General features: G+C 38.3%; 1 long non-coding RNA gene across 1 annotated transcript in view; it reads right to left on the reverse strand.

Annotated features, from left to right (window-relative positions):
- LOC133207104 (uncharacterized) overlaps positions 1-23,815 on the reverse strand; it is a 658,625-nt gene that overhangs the window by 118,525 nt on the left and 516,285 nt on the right. The gene's annotated exons all lie outside the window — the stretch shown is intronic.

The following is a 23,815-nucleotide window of genomic DNA, read 5'->3' on the forward strand; positions in this document are numbered from 1 at the left end:
CACCAGGGTAAATCTTACCCTTAAGGCATGACATCTAAATAAAGCCATCTTTTCCTTATTCAGATTTTCACTTAGATCTGTAGGAGTTACAGAACTAGGCTCTGTTTTTCCAAATGCTAAACAGTTTTAGTTAATTTAGGTTTTAGGAAATTTAACACAAGGCAAGGTGTTTTCATGTTTTTAATTTCAGGAAGTTTTCACACCATCTATCTCTAGGTTTCTAATGTAGGAGACTACACAAAATTAGACAATCCTCTGCACAGCCAGTAGTCCTGATTTGGAACACCCATTTGAAGCTCCCACTGTTTAGGGCAAGTCCTAGTGCTCAATTAATGCTGAGCATCATCAGGGAACGTGTTGCAAGCAGAAGAGAAAACATCATTTGCCACAGTATAAAAGACATATGTACCCACTCATTGGATCTGATCTGTCCTCCTCATCTCAAGAGAGATGTTGTGGAGTTAGGAAAAGATGCAGAATAGCTTAATCACAATGATCAAGTGGATGGAGCAATTGCCCTGGGAGGAAGGTAGAGCTCTGGACAGGAGAAGGCTGAGGAGGAACACTGGTCATGGTTTACAAAGTCAAAAGGGAGAAGATGAGGGGAATGTAGAACTGTTTGTTTGAGTGTACTGTTGGGTTTATTTTGTTTTTCACCCAAAATTCACAATACAAGAAAGATGACACACTTGCAGGCGATTAGTTTTTAAACAGATAACTGATACTCCTCCTTACACAGAGTGAACCTCAAAAACCTTATGTCAAGAGAAACTGGTATAAAAAGACTCAAAAACCCACACATACAGCACACCCATTAAAAGAAACTGAAAAGTCAGGAGTGTAACCTCTAATATCTCAAAAACTACAATTCTGGATGCTGGAGAAATGCAAGGGAAGTGGATGGCAGACAGTAGTCAGGATTTGATGTTTTCCACAGACACCTTCCCTTACTGCCTCTCTTGGAAACCAAATACAGGGTTAGATGGTCATTTTTTATTTTCTATTAAATACTGAAATCAAACTTATTTCAGAAATAGAAGTGAAATATACTTATGAATGACTGGTAACTGAGGAAAATGAAGGTACTTGACAGTAGTTTTGCCTCTGACCTTTCCTCTAAAAAGTCCATAAGGAATATGTGAGAGAAATTAATAATTATATTTAAATATCTCATTGGATACCAGTGCTTTTACATTAGGGGTCAAATGGCCGTGTGTAAAATATGTCACAGAATGCTTGGCCATTTCTGTGTATTTATTGCATATCATTGGCAGTTAACACCCATTTATGACATGATGCATTTAAGATATCTACCTTAAGGCACACTGAATCAAAGCCTGAAAGTGCCTATTTGTCTCCATTGAGAATAAGATGTGGATTACTAACTCTGACATAGACATTCACACTGGAGATTGTTGCAGTGAGGTGAGATGAACCATAACAATTCAGTTTAAACAGATGCTGATTTAACCGGATAGACTGTCACTCCTTGCTTTGGAAAATACAGTTAGTTTATTCTGTTGCAAGAAGACACACAAGCACACGAAAGAAAGTAATCATATCGAGTCAACCAAATTCCCATCAAGCCCAGAATCCATCTCCAAAAAAGATGGCCATGGTACTACAACAACCATTTCTAATAGCCTCTGTCTTGGACAATGACGACCTTGAGAATCACAAGAATAATGTTTGTGCTCAATAGTGATGTAAAGTTTGCATCTATGAATTAGACCACAGAAATCCCCACCCTTTGCCATTCTTGTAAGAGCTAATGTAAAGCATATAATATATGTATGTAGTCTGTACTGTATGCTGGTGTAGGGTCTGGGACTACTACAGCTTTTTGGAGCACCTTGAACTGTCTGCCTGGTCAAAACTCAAGTTAAGGTCTGTAAGCTAAAGAAAGCATTTATCAGGCTTTAGTATAACTTCATTGATGGTTTCTATCTTTTTCTGTTCCAAGACGCTTAGTGAAGAAATAGATAGCATAGAAAATCTAACTCATTCACTTTCTTGTTTCATCAATGTCATGGTTTAACCCCAGCCAGCAACTAAGCTCAGAGGGTTGTGATGAGTGGCACAGAGTCCAGCTGGACATCGGTAAATGCATTTCAACAACTGTCCCCCAAGGATCAATACTGGTGGATGAGCCTGGTGGCCCCTTCCGACCTCAACCATTCTATGGTTCTTTAATAGACAAAGCAAAATCTGCACATGCAACCAAAGCAAAACAAGGGATTCATTCACCACTTGCCATGGTCAGGCATGTGTTCAGTCATCTCCAGGACAGGCAGGGTAATGTGTCACGTAACGATGACTTAAGAAGATGAGCACCATCACTCCAAACATCCCACTGTCCTCGTTCTTCCCCCAGCTTTATATGCTGAGCATGACATCAGACAGTACGGGATAACCCTTGAGTCAGTTGAGGTCAGATGTCCTGGCTGTTTCCCTTCTCTACTCCTTATGCATCCCCAGCCCACTTGCTGGTAGGTGGTGTGAAGAGCAGAAAAGACCTTGATTTCACATAATGTCGGTATTATACTGTTATATTTTCAAAGAATGAAATACAAATTCTAGGGGGTTGCATTTTCTTGTGTATTTACATGGCTTGTGTGCTATAAAATATATCACTATAACATCATAACCAGTACACTCATGCAGTATCCATGCCTTTTATCAGTTCCTCATTTCTTTTGTGAAGCTTCTATTAGGAAGCAAATATTTCAGAATGCACGTTTTTTTTCTGAATCACTGAACTAAAAAGTATACAATTTGATTTAGGATTCAAAAGCCTTTATCTTTTCTGACTGTTCTTCAACTGAATAATGTAGATTTTTAAGTTGTAAAAATCACAAAATGTAGAAGAAAAAAAAGTGGGGTGATCACACTTCGTGTTTTTCTGCCTTTTTTTTTTTTTTGAGGGGAAAATATGTCATGAAAAAAGCTGTTTGATTTAATTAATTTGGATCAGAACTGGAAAGCACAGCAGGAAAAAAACCCTACATTGAATAATGAGAACTTTTTGATAAAAAGTTCAACTTTGAGAGATTAAGTAGACAAAGAAGTAGCTTTCCAGCTTTATTTTCCAATTGCAAGTCATTGCTCTTTTATTATTTATCACTTTATTATTATTTTAACAAATGATTATGAATAGGAACACCTGTTTCGCTATGACTAAACACAGTCCTTCTGTTTCTGTTCTACTCCTTTTACTTTGAAGCTATTTCCTTGGATTATTATTGTCTGCTGGCCTGGAAATGCTGAATAAAGTAAGTTAGCTATGCCCTTTAACAAGAATTACTCAAAGAGATAGTAACGGATCCCTATGTACATATCTGCTAACCCACATTTAAATTGTCATGACCCACCCATAGTCATACTGGAGAAGAAACAGGTTTGCTTCTCAAAACTATTCTACTGCATCAGTTGTCAGTCTCTCCTCCCAAGTGACAAGTGACAGGACAAGAGAAAACAACCTCAAGTTGCATAAGTGGATGTTTAGATTGGGTATTAGTTACAAATCCTTCTCATAAAGGGTTGTCAAGAATTGGAACAGGCTGCCCAGGGCAGTGGCTGAGTCACCATCCCTGGAGGTACTGAAAAGACCTGTAGATGTGGCACCTGGGGACATGGTTTACTGGGGGACTTGGCAGTTCTCAGTTAATGGTTAGACCTGATCTTAAAGGTCTTTCCCAATGTAAACTATTATATGATTCTATTATTCTAATTTTTACTTTAAAAAGAATGGAGTTACTATTAACCAATGAGTATCGACTTGTCACAATTCATTTTAGAAGTTATAAGAACAGATACAATACAGAATAAAGTCACAATTGGAAAAAGCATCTATACTCCTGCAATAGGTGAAGTTTTCATCCATTTAAGTATAATATTTATCAGTACAAAAATATAAACATTCATTAAAATCTCAGGTAGTACATTTAGCAGATTATGAATTGCAGGTAGAGCTGCTACTGCCTCAATGTAATATCTGTTAAATATTGTCCTATTCTTGGTCTCCACGAACTAATCATGAGTCTGTTTCATTATATACAGGTATATTCATCATGTCACAAATGCTGTTACATGAAACCTGTAAATATGTACAGGCATGATTCTAACAAATTTGTATGTAATATATTGTACAACTGTACAACGTTTGGAATTTATTATCAAAAATTGAAGAAAACTTTGAGAGAAACTGTTGGAAAAATAAATTAAAAGAAAAAAAGAACAAACTTGTATTTTATAACAATTTTTAAAGCAGCTAAGTACATGCAAGCTACATGACAAGAAGCCAAATCAAATGTCCATGTAGTTCAATAGCTTTTTTTCCACTTGTGACATGGAGCTAAAGTTCATGAAATGATCATTTCCTAAGCTAAAAGATATAAATGATTCTTTCTGTAATGTCCTCTTCCACATTCCAGAAGTAAATAGCTTAAAGCCTTCCTGGGAATTGTAAGTTTTAAGATCCACCAATGGAATTCATCTATTCATAGTTTCAAGGGTGAAGGGTATATCCTACTTATCCTGAGAAGTGATAAATCTACATTTCCTGCTGTTTTGTGGACCTCATTTATGACCCTATCAGCCAGCTTTCACTCATCTCTTTTTCTAAGTGAAGAATCCTTATCAATTTCCTTCATGCAACCAATTTCATTCTTCTGGTCTGCATGGCATTATTCTCACTACTCTTCAATTTCTTCTGATTTTTGTTACGACATGTAAATGTCGTACATGTGTTTAAAAATTCATACAAGAAACCATCCAATGACATAGAGATGTTCCTTTGTTCTCTACACCTTTTCTAATTATGGCTTAATATTCTCTCTTCTGACCATATCGAAAACTGATATTAGTCTTAAAGAAATACCTACAGCAATCCCATGATCTCTTTCCTGAGTATTAATGACTAATTTAGACGTCCTCATGAAATACAAATTGTTAAAGGGTCCTTGATACTTTGTTTTCCTGTGTATTGATAATTTTGTGCTTTTCAAAATAAAAGCAGCAAAAAGCCACAAAAATTTAGTCTACAGAACAGCACAATATGCTTCACAAGAATTGGGGCACAATTCATACAAGCTGAAGAATGAATAAGCAGACAATTACTCATGAAATGCAGAAGTGTAAGCTTAAGGCAAAATTAAACCTGTGGTTTAGAAGAAAGTGTTCAGGATATATAAGAAAAACATCTATTGTCTACTAAATGGATAATGTTAATAGCAAGGTAGGTAAGTTAGAATTGATAAAAATTTTGTTCTCTATTTGTAAAAAGAAAATCAGGATAAAATTCTGCAATACAATCTAATGTTTTCCATTCCATTAATAACCAAGGAAGATGTTAAACTTCTATTAGTAATACCTATTTATTACCAGGAAGCCTGGATAGCAATTTACATCTGAATTTCACACAAAGGAACATTTTTAATTAGTGCCCTGAGACATAAATAGCTCCTAATGACATTCTGAAAATGCTTAGAGCTGAAGTCCATCTCATTTTACTGGAGATAGGTGCTCATGTACTTAAAATAAATCTGATGAGCATATACCTGCATTTTACACGCCTAAATACTTTACAATTCTAATTAAAAATCTTTTGCAACTAATAATTACAGCATTAACTCATCCCTTCTGGTGGCTAAATTGAACACCTGCCTTTAATTATGATGACTTGGGAAAGAAAAACAGCCTGAAGATTACAGGATTGTAGCATCGGAAATGCAGTGTTGCATGAGTACATTTTGTTTAAATAAAACCATCTTATCAGACAAGTGCCCAATTATCATTTGTATCAGAAAATATTTAATTTTACTCTTATTTGCTTTCATCAAACATTAATTTCAGTGCAGGTGATGGGGAGAAGCAGTGATCCTGAAAGCAGAAGTCTCAGTTATAGATGATTTAGAAGCTTTTGGGGAATCGAAATGACTTATCTCCTGATTGACATTATTTCTGTTTTCTGATTATGCTTGTAAACTCTGAGCAAATGCTCAGAAACATCACACTGTAGTAACTGGTGAGCAAGGTAGCATAGTAAGACGTGTACTACAGAATAGAAACTGACAAACAAAACAGAGCAACTTAACAACCCCAAGCACTGTTGTGAAAAGTTGAGTAAAAAGTACTCACAACTTTTGGCCAAATGTTTTAATCCATCCTAGGAAATTTTAATAATACCTGATTTTTTGAAAATCAAAAGCTGGGTGAAGAGTTCTGTCAAACCGAAATCACTTACTCCTTCTATATGATGTGGTGGGCTGGATAGATAGAATTATAGAACAGTTAGGGTTGGAAAGGACCTTAAGATCATCCAGTTCCAACCCCCCTGTCATGGGGGGCAAGATGAAATACAAGATGCCTTGTATGAAAGTAGCACGCTCAGTATGTTTGTTACACCACAAACATTGTCACTTTTTAATTAGAATATATAAGAATGACTTTTGAAAACATTTATCTCATCTTAAATTATGTGCATCACTAGTGACTGTCATAGGTTGACAGAATTATAGGCTACATCTGTAGTATCTCAAAAGTAAAAACTAGGGGCTCGGACTTGGCATTGGCAAAAAACCATGTACATGATTATGTTGTTAGCACAGACCCTCTCATGTGCATATAAAACAACAGGTCGGAAGGGACCTCTGGAGATTGTCCAGTCCAACTTCTCACTTGGAGAAATGCCAATTTATATGTTAAAACACTTTGCCTGGGCCTCGCCCAGTTGAGTTCTGAAAACCAACAAGACTGAAGATTGTGCAACTTCTCTGGGCTCCTTTTTCAGTGCTCAGTCACTCTCATTATGATTGTTTTCCCCCTTTATCTTTATATTTAACCAGAATTTTCATTTTCACATATTTTTTTCACAGTCATTTGCCCTTTACTGTGTGCCTCTGAGAAGAGCCTTGCTTCTTCATTTCTATAGCTCTCTGTTAAGTATCCTAAGACAAAAGTCATTCTCCTGTCACAGATGAATAAACCAGCTCCCTCAGCCTCTTCCTATATTTCTTAAATCCTTTTGTTTCCCTTGCCATACTGAATTGCATTTACTGATGTATGCCATCACTTGCAGTGGTAGGTTCTCTAGACATCATGCTCTTAGCTGTGACTAACTTCCAAACATCCTTCACTTGGGAAAGTTTGCAATCTAGATACAAGACAACACTTTATGATTGTAAAATTCTATTAGGACATCTGAATGAGAGCAGAAAGCATATTTTGTTGCTTCTAGGTTAAAATCATTTGAATTTCACCTCAGCCTGGATATCTTAACTTTGAAATATGCAGTATTAAGCTGTGTAAATGTCCTTTGCAGTGTTCAGCTTTGCTTCTTTGTCAGCTGTCTCTTAATTTTCCCTTAACTCTCTATTCAGCCATGGACTTCTTGTTTTATTGTTCAGTGCTTTGATTTCTATTACTATGAACCCTCTATTCTTCCCACTTGTCCTTCCTTGTTCTAGAAAGTTTGGAATACTGGATCAAATGTTATAAACTCAATATAAAAATATGATGAAGGGGTTTTATATATTTCAGTAATCCATTACTTCCATGAAAATGAGGAATATGAGGAGACTTCAGAGCAGGCTTCTAATATCTGAAGGGGCCCACAAGGATGCTTCAGAGGGACAGGGGAAGTTCAGGTTAGATATAAGGAAGAAGTTCTTTACTGTGAGGGTGGTGAGGCACTGGCACAGGTTGCCCAGAGAAGTGGTAAATGCTGCATCCCTGGCAGTGTTGAAGGCCAGGTTAGATGGAGTCTTGGGTGACATGGTCTAATGAGAGGTAACCCTGCCCATGGCAGGGGGATTGGAACTGTGTAATCTTAAGGTACTTTTCAGCCCTAACTGTTCTATGATTCTATGATTCTGTTCTATGAATAGTCTACAAAAATAATATTAAAACCAGAAGCAAAGGCAAAAGGAATATTCTAACCAAAGGTGAAGCGACTATATTTTACCATTTGATGTTTTATTGGTAAATCAGCTAATCTGCAGAATAAACACAAAACTTATAACAAATGTTTCATCCACCACTTCAAACCTACAGAAGTAGCTGATAATCTGAATCAAGATCTGAATTTGTCTATTGCTTAACATCTTAAATAATAATAACAAATCGCTGAATGTTAACATTTAAGTGTGGAAGATTCAAAATCAGGGCAATGATCACATCTCAGTGACACTTCTAGTTAATAAGTAGGATTTTGATCCATAGTTTTTAATTTAGCTTAATGTGACTGTGCTAAAGATGGCATACCTGGCCCTGCGCAGATGTCCCTCAGCACTAGAGAATCCCTGGATGATGAGGAATGATTGAAGAGACACTTTTAATTAAATCATTCCCCATGAGAGGGAGGATGTTTGTCCTCAAACCCAGGAAATTCCAGCTGTCGGCATGAAGGGATTACTTGCAAAAAGTACACACTAGACAGCTGCTGAAATCCAAGTTTACTCCTGAGCTGCATATTTAAGGTTTAAAACATAAATGAAGAATTAGTCCATTGTCTTTATGCAATCTCATCCTTCAGTGACAATCCAGAGAGTTGCCACCTGAGCCCACAAAAGATAGACAAACAAAAGCATTGAAACAACAGGTTTGTAAGGATGTGACAGGAGATGGATTTGGGATGTGAGACCTCGCTCCTATGGAAGGTCAAATTTGCTGGGGTAAATTCCTTGGTTCTTTTTGGTTTGTGCTGGCACATCATCCCCTTTCACAAGGTCACTTTGAATTGAATCACTAGTGAATTGCAGTTAGAGAAATGGAAGGAAAGTAAGAAACTGCTTCAAAACTTGTTGACCTACAGAAAGTGATGAGCATTGCAGCACACGGGGCTTCGAACTACATGATCGTAAGGTTCTTTCTAACCCTAACCAGTCTATGATGACAGTAGAGGGAACACAGTGTGAAGTTTCAGTAGAGAAACCCAAAAGGAAATGTAAGAAAACTGATTACTACTGTAAATCAGTAGGTATAACATACTGCTCTTCCTTCAAACAAAGCCACAGCACACTATGATAGAAATCCCAAATATTAAATCTCATTACAAAAAAAGCGTAAATCACCACAGGTTTTCATTTCTAAACCCAAACTCTAAGAAAAAGAATAATTAAAATCCACACAGACCATTCTGCTGCAGCCCACCTGAAATATTACATTGATTTCCAGGGTATCATAGAGCCTGGCAAAAATTAATTCTCAGTAAGAACCTTCAAGAGAGGAGACTGAACTGAGGGCTAACAATATTTATTTGTGAGACATCCCAATTATGTTTAGCTTCATCCAAAGGGTAAAGGCTTTTCATGTAATATTTCTTCCTAGTATGGTTAAGATAAGGTGAAGACCTTGAATCAGCAATGCACTTAATAGCTGGTTTAAAACTTCTTTGTAACTTAGGGATGGATTTTGGCTTCTATTTGTGAATTTTGCTGAATTAAAAAGAAAATTATAGGAGTACTTAAAAATGTATGAAGTTATGAAGGGGTCAGAGTACCATGGAGAAAATATTTAGGATGTCAAATAAAATTTACATAAGGAAAAAAAGTTGAATATGGAAAAAGAACATGGAAAAATTCAGAATATAAGACATAATATATGATAATCTTTAAAGCAGGATATTAAGCAATGGGAAATATTTTATTCTGCATGGAAAAGTAATAATCTAATAGTAAACCATTTATTTCTTCAGATTAAATGATATATGAATAGCTGTAGTGATATACATCTACAGATATTATAGACAACACCTAATTCATACATTTTTATATTAATTAAATAGGAGCTGCTATACTCTGGAATTTACTCTGAAGACTGAATACTAACGGAAGACTAAACAGGCACAGATACGGGGAGTGTTAATGTGACCCCCTGAAGAGATACAGATGGGTGAATTTTGGACACTGAGTACTGAGTCAGTCTAGCCTGTCTTTATAACTTGAAGAAACTCCATCTCAAAAACAAATGCTTACAGCTGCTGATTAGTGGTTTCTGTATCCTTACTACCTTGAGATGACCGGTCCCACTTCACTGCTAAAATGATTCGTAATCTCCTAATTTCCATATACCTTCAGGGTTAGAATTACTGACAGCTAAACACTAATCAGAGATGCCTTGGGGCTTTCTGGAAGGCACCAGAAGCTAAATAACCTCCAGCTTACCCAAAGATTGTTTTTCCATAGTTTTTTGCTTCCCTTCTGTATCTAGGATATCAGAGATACTCGTTTTGAAAGCTCAGTGAGCAAACTGTTCTGGCTGCAAGGTTTTTATAGGGAGATTGAGGTGGGCTCTGTGACCCAAAGTTAAAAGGACTGATGCAGTGTGAAATTAGAGTTGTAAGTGATTAACACAATGGAAAAGTTCTGCCCTGTAACTTTTCAATGACCTTCAGCTCTGATATGTAAATATCTGGTAAAACTGATCAAGGAAAGTTTGTACGGCTAAGATGGAAATTCTCTCTCACATGGAACACAAATTATTCAAGCACTGCTGAGATCTGTATTTACCAGTCAGCTACCTCAGCCTTCTTCCCTCACCGGTTTTGTTCTCTGCTTCTTTGGAAGGCATTGCTTGCTCTGTCTGAGGTAGTAAGACCTTTCCAACAACACATGCCCATTTCATTTTCTGAATATTCTTCTATCAGCCACTGTAGTTTGATGATGGCTTTATTGCAGCAAATACCTTTGATTTTGGATGTTTTAAAGAGGCAAACCCTTCCTTCTGTATCAACAGAAGATTATCATAGAATCATAGAGTAGTTAGGGTTGGAAAGGACCTTAAAATCATCTAATTTCAACCCCGTGCCATGGGCAGGGGTGTTTCACACTAGACCATGTCATCCAAGGCTCTGCCCAACCTGGCCTTGAACACTGCCAGAGATGAAGCATTCACAACTTCCTTAGGTAACCCATTCCACTGTCTCACCACCCTCACAGCAAAGAATATATATATAAAGCACACAAACATATATATATGCATATATATACATACAGTTTTATACACCTGAGTTCTCATACTGACTTCATATACCTTGTTTTAAATCTAGTGCAGAGAACAGCAGGACTCTCCTTGACTTCTTTCAGATGGCAATAGGGATTTGATTTTTTTCTGGAAGTGCATTAGGCATAAATCCCCACAACTCAGCAAGCTTGGCACCCTCTTATGGCTCCCTACTTTCTGAGATATCCTGAAACACTGATATGTGCATTAAACATGCAAACACTGACCTAATGGTAATAAGAAAAAGCAAGCGAAGCCAAGGCTGCAACATGGAGTCCTTGAATGGGTCGATGGACACTATTACCATACTGAAGCCAAGCAATTTCTATTCAAAACCAGAGTTTTCTATAGCAAAATGTTAACTGAGTAGGTGCAAGAAGATAAACTGCTAGATTAAAATGGCTTCAAATAGTAGAGTCTGAGTATAAAACCAAATTCAGATTTCATTAAAGTGGTCTGGAAAATATTGTTTCTAACACAATAATGGTACAGTCTGAGCTGAATTTAAAGAGTGACATTTTGTCTAAGTAGACTGTGCAAAGCAACAGCAATTTAAGTGCATTGTAATGTTAAAAACACCTTCACTTCTACAGTGATTTAAATCCTACAGAAAAACATGTTCAGTAAAAAGCATGATTTCAGTTAAACAACTGTTCCTTCTCCTTCACTTTTATCACCACTGATAGCATAATAATAATCAGGAAGCAGATACAAAGGTAAAGCAGAGCTTTTAAGAAGCTAAATCACACAAAGTAATAGTACTTTCTGCGTCTGTCCCTTTTTACTAACAATTTTTATTACCCATAAACAACAGCACTTGTGCAGAAATCAGTAAATATTGTGAAGATGTTTCCATAAACGTTCATTCACCATCAAATGCATCCACAGTGTTATTTCTTGCCATGGCGGGCATACTCTCACAAACAACTATGTATTAGTATAATGCTGGAGAAAAGGTAATTTTCAGGTTCCTCAATTTGCCTTAGAATAAAAGAATTTAAAGGAAATCAAACAGCTTTCCTACAAGCTTACTGACCAATGAGTAATAGTGAAATTATCAGGTGATTTATGGAATAGCTCATAACTATGTATAAACACTATGATAAACCTGCACAGTGAAATGCACATGAATAAAATGCACTTGGCTAAGCAATAAAGGAAAATAACAACCTGCTGGGTGACATCTCAAGCACAAATACAAGCTGGGAGGAGAGGGACTTGGAGCTGTTGGTTGATGAGAAGCTCCCCGTGACCCAACTTCAGTGTGTGCTTGAGTTCAGACACCCTTGTGTGTTGGGCTGCAGCCCCAGATCATGAACAGCAGCTCAGAGAGGGGACCCTGCCCCTCTGCTGCACTCTGCCGATCCCGCCCCTGCAGTCCTGATCCAGCTCTGGGGCAGAAGCACAAGAGGGACATGGAGCTGATGGAGAGAGTGCAGAGGAGGCCATGGAGCTGCTGCGAGGGCTGGAGCAGCTCTGCTCTGGAGCCAGGCTGAGAGAGCTGGGCTGGGGCAGCCTGGAGAAGAGAAGGCTCCTGAAGGGGAGACCTAAAGGGGCTGCAGGAAACCTGGAGAGGGGCTTGGGACAAGGGCCTGTAGGGACAGGCCAAGGGGAATGGCTTGAACCTGCCAGAGGGGAGGCTGAGATGAGCTCTTAGGCAAAAGCTGTTCCCTGTGAGGGTGCTGAGGCACTGGCACAGGGTGCTCAGAGAAGCTGTGGCTGCTCCATCCCTGCCAGTGCTCAAGGCCAGGTTGGACACAAGGGCTTGGAGCAAGCTGCTCTAGTGGAAGGTGTCCCTGCCCATGGCTGGGGTTGGAACTGGATGAGCTTTAAGAATCCTTCCAACCCAAGCCAGTCTGGGATTCTATGATTCTATCTTTATTTTTTTTTAGTTCAAATTCAGCTATGCAGTTCTCAGGCAATAAAACAAAACACGAGTGCATTTGTATTGAAAGGAGTCACCATGATACGTATGATGAATGGAAACGAAGAATAAGAGACCAAGGCAAAACCTTTCACAAATGTAATGACAGTATCTGAGTTCAAAGAATCCTCAGACCCTATAACTCCTCACAGAATAAACATTGTTTATTAGCTTTTTCCCTTTACATACAAGATACAATCAGCTGTGACTGTCTCCAGGTCCCCAGCTTACAAAGGTAATGATCATCCCCCCTCCAAGTGCACCGGGGGAAACTCAGGGCATGTACCATCTCCTCTATGATTTGTTCTCACAATAAGAATCTTCTAAATGAGTTTGTGTCTCACAACACTACAAGTCAACCACTACGATGGGAGGTCACAGAAAGACAAATTTGCCTTAGTAATCAGAAGCTTTGAGACACGGTGGCGCATCCAGCATCTTCAGACCCACTTTTTCCAAAGGCATAGCTGGATTTATTCAGATTATCCCAGTTTAGATCATGGGATGTACTCAAAATCCCACCCGACAAGTGTCAGCCTCCCTAAGGTGACTTAATGGGGATCTTGCAGAAGCCACATCTCTGATTTGCAGTTTAGCTGCTTAATAGTTGCATATCCTGTTTCCCAGGACAGCAACTATGAATTTAACAGCACAACAATTTATGAGATGATAAACATTCTACCTGGTCAGAAGTAGGTTTGAACAGAAATAAAATCACTTCTAAGTTTATAATCAGAAGCTCTTCCTCCCTTCATCAGCTGCAGTTTAGCTTCAACGTCATAACTCACTGTGTTGGACCAGCAAAAGTAGGACACTTTTGCATTAGGTTTCCCCGCTAAGCTGATATTTTCAGATAAAACGACAGGGCAGAAATTTAATCCTGATGCACACTGCTAAGATGGGTATTTCTGAGCCAAGTCCCATGCCACACAAGTTGCACAGTCATTACGTCAAACATAAAGTGCTGATGCTCTGGCAGCTTTTGACGCATGCTGCCCAGGACTGGGCTTCTGGCGGTCCAGGATGCAATCTGGGAGCACACCTGCTAAACAGCAAGATCCAACATCTCAATATGTCCCTCAGTTCTCTGTTTCACTTTTCTTCCTCCTGACTGATCTGATATTCTTTCCATTCCCTAGTTAATGCTTTAAAATGAAGAAACAGTGCTACTTCCTCCACTCCTACTTTAACCTAACTGAAGCTAGTAATAATATTAAAGTAAGTATACATTTTCTTCACAGTGTCTTGGTTTTTCTCAGTACCTTAGCTTTCGATATAAATTTGTAATTTCTTCTAAAAGATGTAGTAATTGGCAATGAGCACATTATCATGACTATCCCTGCACCCAAAACCTTGAAAAAAGAATAGGTAGTGGGGAAAACAAAACTAGCAGATGATTGTTGAAACTGGATCCTAATGTCTGCTTATTATTTTTCTAATGCCATTAATTCTATCCCTTCCAGTCTACTGATGTGATTACTTACTTGTGCTTTCAACTAGGGAATTTAAGAAAGAGGAGGTCGGTCCTCAAATATTTTTTTTCTTATTAGAGACTACAGAGATAATCCAGAATTTATAGAGTTTTTTGGTCTTTGAGGGAGTAGCTACTGACGGATGAAATGTTTTGTGTATTGGAAAGGCAAGGGAAAGAGACAGAATAGAGCAATGCAGTTCTGCACAGTCTCTTAAGCGGAAAACATAAATGTCTGGTTATTATTTCTGATTTGCTTTTAACTCTTCAACTCAAGTTGAAAGATGCTACAGAAAGATTAAGCCTTAGAATTGTTTCTCTCAGATGTTACAGATGTAAATGTATTTCATTAAAGGAGGAATATGTTTAAACAGGACAAGTAATCAAGTCAAATCTCAGCTCACAGACATCAATGGAAGCTTTCACTTTGCTTTCAGTGGAGCCAGCTTTCCACCAAGTCATTTCATTTAAATATCGAGTCAAACCCACTTTCTTTTTTCTCATGTCTCTGTATTTCAGTAAAGAAAGAGTCACTGAAGCTCACTGAAGAATTACTGAAATTCCAAATGAATCTTATTCAACTCTGTAGCTGTGCCAGTGAGACTGAAAAACGGGTTTGGAAAATTCCCTGCATGTTGTTAGCACTATTATTCGCTGTAGCCCCTAGATGGTGCTGCTACAAACAGTCTTGAAAGTCAATCAAATATAGGCAATTAAACCTAGCAAAAAAAGCTATTTATCACTTGTGGGTATTTTACACTAGCATATACCTTGTTCTTTATCTGAAAGTCTGTGCTTAATGCTCTGGAGTTGTTTCGTTTCCGTGTGCAACCAGTGTGCAAAAGTCATGTTAATGAAAATAATATTAAATGATGTTAAATATTGTCAAACTACACCAGAAATGGGAAAATAGCTGCATCAACTTATGAACCCCATTTAGCATTACAGAATGGTTATAAGGCATAACTGGCTAGAAGCTCCCACTGCAGTTTTTCTAAGGGTAGGATTGACCTCGTCTCACTCTCAGAGAGGGGTCAAGTCCATACTCATACACCAGAGCTTATATATCTCTATACAAACTTCATGCACTGTCTTTCAGCTAGTGCTCCAACGGGGTGCAAATCTCCTGTGTTATATCTGTGATGATATACCATGAGGATGCCTCAGGTATACCAGGATATCTCAAATAGTACAAGAAACCTCTATACAGACAGCAGAATCGTGATACTGACATTAGGTTAAATGGATTCTACATGTAATTTAAAGAGGGTGAGGAACCAATGCTATGCTGGAGAGCTTGGAAATCAATGGCATAAGATAGCAAAAATGAATTCATACCTACCCTAAACAGAAAGTACTTCATAATTCTTAGAAACACATTATGCAGTGATATGAAGTCATCAGCTCTGACTGACTTTCCCATCTCCAAAACTGTAAGGAGCAAGCTCAAGAGACAAGCTGACTTTAAAAGGAGTCTGGACAGGGCCTTGGGCAACATGGTCTAGTGTGAGGTATCCTTGCCCATGGCAGGAGTTTGGAACTAGGTGATCTTATGGTCTTTCCCAACCCAAACCATCCTATGATTCTTTTAAATTTACTTGCAGTCATCTCAAAAGAGAATAGCATGCAAAGAAACCAACCTGTAACCATGTTCCTTGTAGACAGCTTTAGGATAAGACACCATCACTGTCACAGAAAGTTAAAGAAAGGAGAGACCTTTGCATTGCAGAAGATAACTCCTTTTCCATAGCTGGCTATAAAATTAGATTGATTAGGTAACAAATCTTTAGGTAACAAATTTTCAACTGTAAAGGAAGAATGTGTTAGTATTTGCCAGCAGTAATTGAGGCATCACAAATTTATGTCAGAAAAAAGCCATTCAGAGGAAGTCCTAGCTGCTAATCCTTTGGTCTGTACATTATTCACCTGCACACAGTGAATGCAAAACAAATGGAAGATATCCTTTTCTTAGTTGAAGCGTTTTTATAGCTGGTTTACTGGTTATCCTTACACAAGGTATTGGGGGAAAAAAGGTCTACTGTATTAAAATCCATCATCCACAGGCTCTTTATTTTATACCATTGCCTCAGAACACCAGAGGCTGTAAGTCATAGTTGTCATCAGTGTCTTAGAATACCTGACAGGTTTCTCTGTTCTTTCTCCAGTCACATTTTGACTTTTTGGCATTTCTGTTCTGATGTGTGAGCATGTAGGTGAATGAGAAAGCCGTAAGATAAGACTGAGCAACAAGAGCAGAAGCCATCAGTTCAGCCTCCTCCTTCCTATCTATAAAAGCATAAAGCAGTCTGAGGATGATTTGGTAACATATCTACCATACGAAATACAAAAATGTACCAATAGCTACCATGTATATAACTAGGTAACTCAATTTCCTATGTAATTGAGGAAAAAATCCCTAATATTAAAAAGCACAGATATTTAAATAATAACAATATTAAAAGAAATATCATCAAGAATAAGACTTATTCAGGAAGTAGATCTAAGAGGTCTGAACATCTCACGTCTAACAAGAAATACAAATGGCATCAAGTGCCAAAGGAAGGAAAATATCTAAGAAATCTATGCAAACATCCTATTTTTACAGGCTGAGCTAAAAGAAAACTATCATGTCACACAGCCCATCTCTACCAAACCCACCCATGTGAATAAGGATTAATTCTGGAAAAGTAAAAAAATAAAATAAAAACTAAAGGTGTCTGTAAAATTCCTTTTTTATTGTTGTTGTTGCATATCCTGATGTAATTTCCGTGATTTTAGGCATTGTTACCTTTTCTTGTTCTTAAGTTTTCCATAACAAACTTGTAGCCCCACTTAGAAGGGAAGTGAAAGACAGGAAGGTATAAATAAAAGTGACAGGAACATGCCAAAACTCAAAGGATACTACATGCAGCATCCATACAAAGGTTTTTAAAGCATTTTCTAAAGGCTAAGCTGTCTCTAGTCCCTTCTCCCACACTATAATGTTGTCCAAACAAAGGTCATTCTAGGTGAGCAAAGGGCAAAGCACCAGAAATATTTCTTTGCAGTATGATGGGTAACATAGATTATGTTTTCCACATATCAGGATGCATTGTGTGAGATGAAGATATATCAATATATACCCAGTCAACTCTGAGCTAGAGCAGCATCACAGCTTCCCTCAGGGAAGCTCTCTCCAAACAACATGGAGAACATTTCCTGGCTATGTCTCCTGGTGCAGGCTGGTCCACGTGTCAGTCAGAGTCAGAGCATCATTAAGCATATAATCTGTGCTGAGTAGTAAAGTTTAACATTCCCAGCATAACCCCACAAACTGTTGTTACGACTAGTGCTTTGAGATAGTAACATACTATGCAGAAAACCCAGCCTGGCTCACAGGTAATCCATACCAGTGCAGAGATGCAGATAATCATAAAATCATAGAATCAGCTAGGTTGAAAAAGACCTTTAAGCTCATCAAGTTCCTCTGCAAGCTTCCTTGAGGTGGCAAAACACAGGACAGAGCATGGCTGACTGTCCTGTTATCCCGTCCCTTGTATTTTTCAGAATCATAGAATCATAAAATCATAGAATAGTTACGGTTGGAAAGGACCTCAAGATCATCAAGCTCCAACCCCCCTGCCATTGGCAGGGACACCTCGCTCTAAACCATATTACCCGAGGCCTCATCCAACCTGGCCTTGAACACTGCCAAGGATGAAGCATTCACAACCTCCCTGGACAACCTATTCCAGTGCCTCACCACCCTAACAGGAAAGAATTTCCTCCTCATATCCAATCTAAACTTCCCCTGTTTCAGTTTTAACCCATTACCCCTTGTCCTATCACTACAGTCCCTAATGAAGAGTCCATCCCCAGCATCCCTATAGGCCCCCTTCAGATACTGGAAGGCTGCTATGAGGTCTCCACGAGGTCTATACGCACAGCACAATTTAGTATTGCACTCCAACATGTCAAACCAGCAAACACAATGATAAGACTTGATCTCATTCAGCTAGGAGCTTTCACTTCTTGAGCTCTTCCTGTTTTGTCTGCAGTGTTCATCCTATGAAGCATACATCTCTGGGGTTAACTGGGTTGCACTCCAGCAATAATGCCACAGCTACTGCATGTGCTGCAGGCAGGGTGCAGTGTGGGTGAGTTACAGCATGAGAGGGCTACAGAGTGCTTCAGGTCAAAGCTCTGCCTTCCCCTTTCCCCTGTTATGGCTTCAGCTAGGGTCAGCATTGAATATGCAGAGAGGAGTAAAAAGTAGGTCTGTTATAAGTGATCCTTTTCCTACACCTCTCAAATTCTGGGAATCAACAGGGTTTAGGATTTCCTAGATAATAGGTAAGGTCAGTTTTAAGGATATAAGATTTGAGATATTTTTGTCTCCTAGGTCTCTGACACAGATTATAGTTAATGTCAGCAATACAGCAGAATGAAATGTAGGTCTATGTTCCATCATTAGGAGGCCTGTTTTTCTGTATTAATTTTTGACACTGTAGGAAGCCTTTTTCTCCTATATCAATTTTTGAGTCTTAAGTGTGACTGGCTCCTTATTAATGACAGGAAAAAGATGTTACACACATGGCCACATGCATAAAAGAGCAAATTTTCAGGGTGGGACTATCCGGTGGAAGATTTTGACAGCCAGCTACAAATACTATTTCAGGTTGAAGCACCTTACATCCCTCCACACTGTGTAACACTGAGCAGATGAAGCTCTGTGTCCACAGTTGTAACTCCTTTCTGTCTGCTAGAATTATTAAGCAGTTCCTACCTTCCTGTTGTAGCTGCCAAAGCTGAAAGAACTTCTGTGAGTCATGCAGCTAGCACTTTGATACCTGTATACTCAACCTCCACAATACTGCTAACCAAAACCTACAGATTAACTATCAACCTTAACCAGGAGAGGCTCATGAGATGCTGACATTCTCCAAAATGAAAGAAAAAAAGAGATGCTCCCACAAACATTAGATGTGGTCCTAAAGCAGTACGTAGTTCCCTTTACAGAAACCCCACCTGAGCTGAGGTGAAATAAAGAAACTTGTTCTCATATGAGCTGTTCACTTTGTGTACAGAAACACACGGCATACTGAGTTCAAAGACAGGAATATGATTTTACCCGAACACACTAAGGAAGGATTAGTGATGGAGTCTGTGTTTGTGACAGCATTTATAAAATGAAATCAAATTGTTATTACTTGGTGTTTGTAGAGTAAAAAGGAAAATACATTAGGTTTTAAAGTGATGGGGTCAGACTTTTAAATACAGACATCTAAATTACACATTACACTCCAAAATAAACCCCCATCAGTGTATACAATCTGAATATATGAATGTGTATGTATTGGTTTTAATCTTATTTACATACGTACAGTGTTCTTTAAGATTATACATGTTATGGGCTCAGAAGACCTTCTTCGCTCATCTGCCTAGGTATTATACTGCACTTACTGTCTACTACATGCTAAAGGATATCAGTATCGCTACTCTGTTCTGCTGGTCCCTCTCTGACAAAAACATATTAAGCCACCAAACCACTCAAATGGGAACCCTAAAGCTCAGATGGGCATATGAAAAAAAGAAGGAAAGAATAATAGCTCATATGGTCTGATGGGATCATTCAGGGAAATAATATGCTTTTTCTTTCCCAAGGCTCCAAACAGATATCTGTTACACACACAAACCTGGCACTGGGTCTACAAGATCAGAGTCATTGAGTACCAAAAGGTAACCCAGATTCCAACCAGTTCAGTCAAGTTGAAGGTGTGAAAGAACCAGGAACTCCAAACCTAGTATCAAGACAGCATCTAACAGCTACATTATCCATGCCCCTTTGGCTTATACAATATGAATATAATTTCAAAGTAATTGCAGCAAAGAGTATCAGGAATCTGATGTAATTTAGAATAGTAAGAGGGACTCAATGTGTAAGAATGTATAAGATTTTGCTCCTGTAATTCAAATTATGCGTACTTAGTACGGCTGTAAAATATTCAGTTTTGATAGAGGGAAACTAGAACTTTCAAGAGAAAGTTAAGTAGACATTCTAAGAAGTCCAAGTTGGAATACCCTATGAGACAATTCATAACATCAGTGCTTAAATCTTTGGTTTAACATGTTAGTAGAATGCAAACCTGGAACAAATAGAAAATCAGATCTACTTCTTGTTATCAAAGCTTTTCAGGAAAATAGTACAAAATGATGACTTATCAGCACATCCTGGAGACCATGGGAAATCACTCAGGTAGCACAGTATGACACTAGCTTTTTAGCACCAATAGCTTAATATAATGTCACTTTACACTATAGGCAATAGACACACCTATCATTTTAAGAACCAATTTGCCTCAGCTCTTGTTTACCTACTAGTAAGATCTAACTTGGAACAAACACTAAAACAATGAATATACAGATTCCATTAAATCTGAGTGAGTAAAAGGTTTTGATAAACTGCATTACATTAAATTACTGTGATTATTCCACTTACAAAAGCAAATCTGCAGCTGTTTTAAATGGGAATGTGCTCACAGACACCACTGGAAGGCTGGATAGACAGATCCTGTGCAAATGACACAGCCCTCATAGCTGTTTATCTTCAGTAAATGTGCTAAATAAACAAGTGGCAACTGTTTAATATGTAAGAACTTTCTTTTCACTGTCTTTTAAAATAAACTGGAATGCTCATTAGGGAACCTAAACTGAGATGTGTTAATAGGAGTGTCACATTTTCAGGCGATAACCCGACCATTAGCTCATGTCACTGATACAAATCTATTTGTTAAGCTACATTCTAATTCTGAAAGAACATGTAACCCTAATAACAATAAGCCTTCTTGTAAATAAGCTGTTTATTTGTAACTAGGGAGAATGAGGGGATGCAAATCATGCCTTGTTAAAATGATTTTGGACTTTCTTCCTGTTTTCTGAAATTTAAACTATCCCAGTATTATGTGTTCTGAGATATTTAGTCCAACAAATACATTCTGAAAGCAGCTGCTAGTTCACATGTAATATCAACAATCATGCTTCATTTTCTGTGCCAGTGGACTTGCAGAAGGGCTAACCTCAATTAAGGGTGTAAGCTTCTAAAATTATATTGGAGGAGACATGAGGCAGTCAAATTCCTGACTGTGAATGCCCGTTACTGAATCTGAAATCACTGCATTTCAAATGAGACCGTATCTCATGTAATTCCAACAAGGTATACAACAACACAGATTTCTGAAACTCCCTAACTTTCTGTTCCCAACCATATATATTTGCTTACATATATATATATTTAAATGAAAGAACTTCTTCTGGCATGGAATATCGAATTTGCCTATCAACAAAGTCCCCTTGGCTTGCTGGCAGAAAAAATATCAATATAAAATAAATAAATAAATGGATTGACAATTAAATATAAATTAATTGACCCCTATGTCAGAACCCTGAGAACATTAATTACCGTTAATTGCCCTGACCAGCCTCACCTGGGGCTGTTGGATTGAGTCCAGAGGAGGCCATGGAGATGCTGCAAGGGCTGGACCAGCCCTGCTCTGGAGACAGGCTAAGAGGGCTGGGCTAGTTCAGCCTGGAGAAGGCTCCTTAAGAGGAGACCTTAGAGCAGCTCCCACTGCCTAAAGGGGGGCTTCTAAGAAAGATGGGGACAGATCCTTAGAAGTGCCTGTTGCAATATGACAAGGGGCAATGGCTTTATAATGGCTTTAAACTGAAAGATGGTAGATTTAGATTAGATATGAGACAAAGGGACACAAAACAGAATACAGAAATCTTTAGAAGAAGCTTTAAGTAATGTTAAGTTTGATGGCTTTGTAACAGTAGCAATGGAAAATTACTGAGGTGCAGGATACATAGAGAAAAATATAGAGAGAAAGTGCAGCTAGAGAACATACTAATTCTCACAAGATAAATCATTATAGTTGGTATAGCTTTAAGAAAAAAACAGTCTAGAAAAACAGGACACAGGGATAAGGGGTATCTGGGAATTGCAGGTGTCCAGGATGGGCTACAGTTAAACTAACTGGTAAGTAGGAGGATAGGAGGATTATTATGTATCTGGTGCTAACGAACCAATTAAACTGGTATGAGCATCTACTGCAGGTGCTTCAAAGACTGCCAGAAGTGATGAAGATTGTTGGAAGAAGTAAACGACCCTCAGAGACCACCACCACAGCTCTGTACGCATGCGGGGAACTCTCTGGAAAATGATGTAATCCATATGTAGCCTCATGAATATGTATGTATGCCCAGGGACTATAAAAGGACGGCTTGTATAGCAATTGGGGAACACACGTTAGGAGGAGCTATCCCCCATGTCTCCCGGCACCGCAATAAATAATACCTGCTTGTCAGCTTGAAAACTTTGTTGGCAAGTTTGTTCCTTGAGTTTTCTCCTAATCAGTTACTAGCAAGAAATCTTCCCTCTGAGGCTAGTGAGGCACTGTCACGGGCTGTCCAGAGAAGTTCTGGATGCTCCATCCCTGGCAGTTTTCAAGGCCATGTTGGTCAGGGCTTTGAGAAACCTGGATTAGTGAAAGACATCCTTGCTAGTAGTGGGGGGGATAGATTAAATGAAGTTTAAGGTCTCTTCCAACCTAAACTATTCTATGATTCTATGACATGCAATGCAAAAGTGGCACATTGACTTATGTGCTTCATTTGAGAATATTACATGACAAGTGGAAATGATGTAACTCCCCTTGTACCTGCCCTCCACTGAAGTAGTCTGGTTTGTGCATCAGCTCTTCATTATAAGGCACAACATGCTAGATTTACTGCATTTTTAATCTGTTCAAGTATCTCATAATCTTACACAGTGATAAATATAATTTTTTAATTAAATCAACTTTTTGGAATACTTTGAATCCTGTGCAAATTCTGTGAAAAATTCTTCCTGTGTCTCAACACTCAACATAGCTTAAGGCTTCTTCTCAGACTCTAAGCTTTGCATAGAGTGAATGTAACATCAGTTTAAATCACAGTATTGATTAAAAAGAACATTCAGTTATGTTCAGCTGTTTAGATGCCACTGGAGAGCTCAAGTGGCCATTCTGCAGCTAGAAGCAGATCTGTGTTGATTTGCCAGGCCGATACTTCTCATACTGAAGAAACAGGCTGAATCAGTGATACATGATTCATAATTGGGGTGTTTAGCTATGTCTTTTGTTGTATCATTTCTTAAGCTAGATACTGGATAGATATGATTACTTTTTCAGAGAAAATATTGTCGTTCTGCATATACATATTCAAGTGCAGATCAGTCTGTTTGCAGAAGAAAAACACAAAATATTTCTATTTAAGAGAATAATAATAGAGAGAAAAATACTGATAAACAAGTTAGCTCCCTTGCCTGAGATATTCCTCTACATCTAGCCACTTCAGTGCATCATTGAAGGCAATGTCTTCAGGGAGTTCTGACTTTTAGG

This window comes from Neopsephotus bourkii, unplaced genomic scaffold, assembly GCF_033783945.1.
Source record: "Neopsephotus bourkii isolate Nb327-2 ecotype Australia unplaced genomic scaffold, CSIRO-AGI_Nbou_v1 NB_1825, whole genome shotgun sequence".
Taxonomy (NCBI): Eukaryota; Metazoa; Chordata; class Aves; order Psittaciformes; family Psittacidae; genus Neopsephotus; species Neopsephotus bourkii.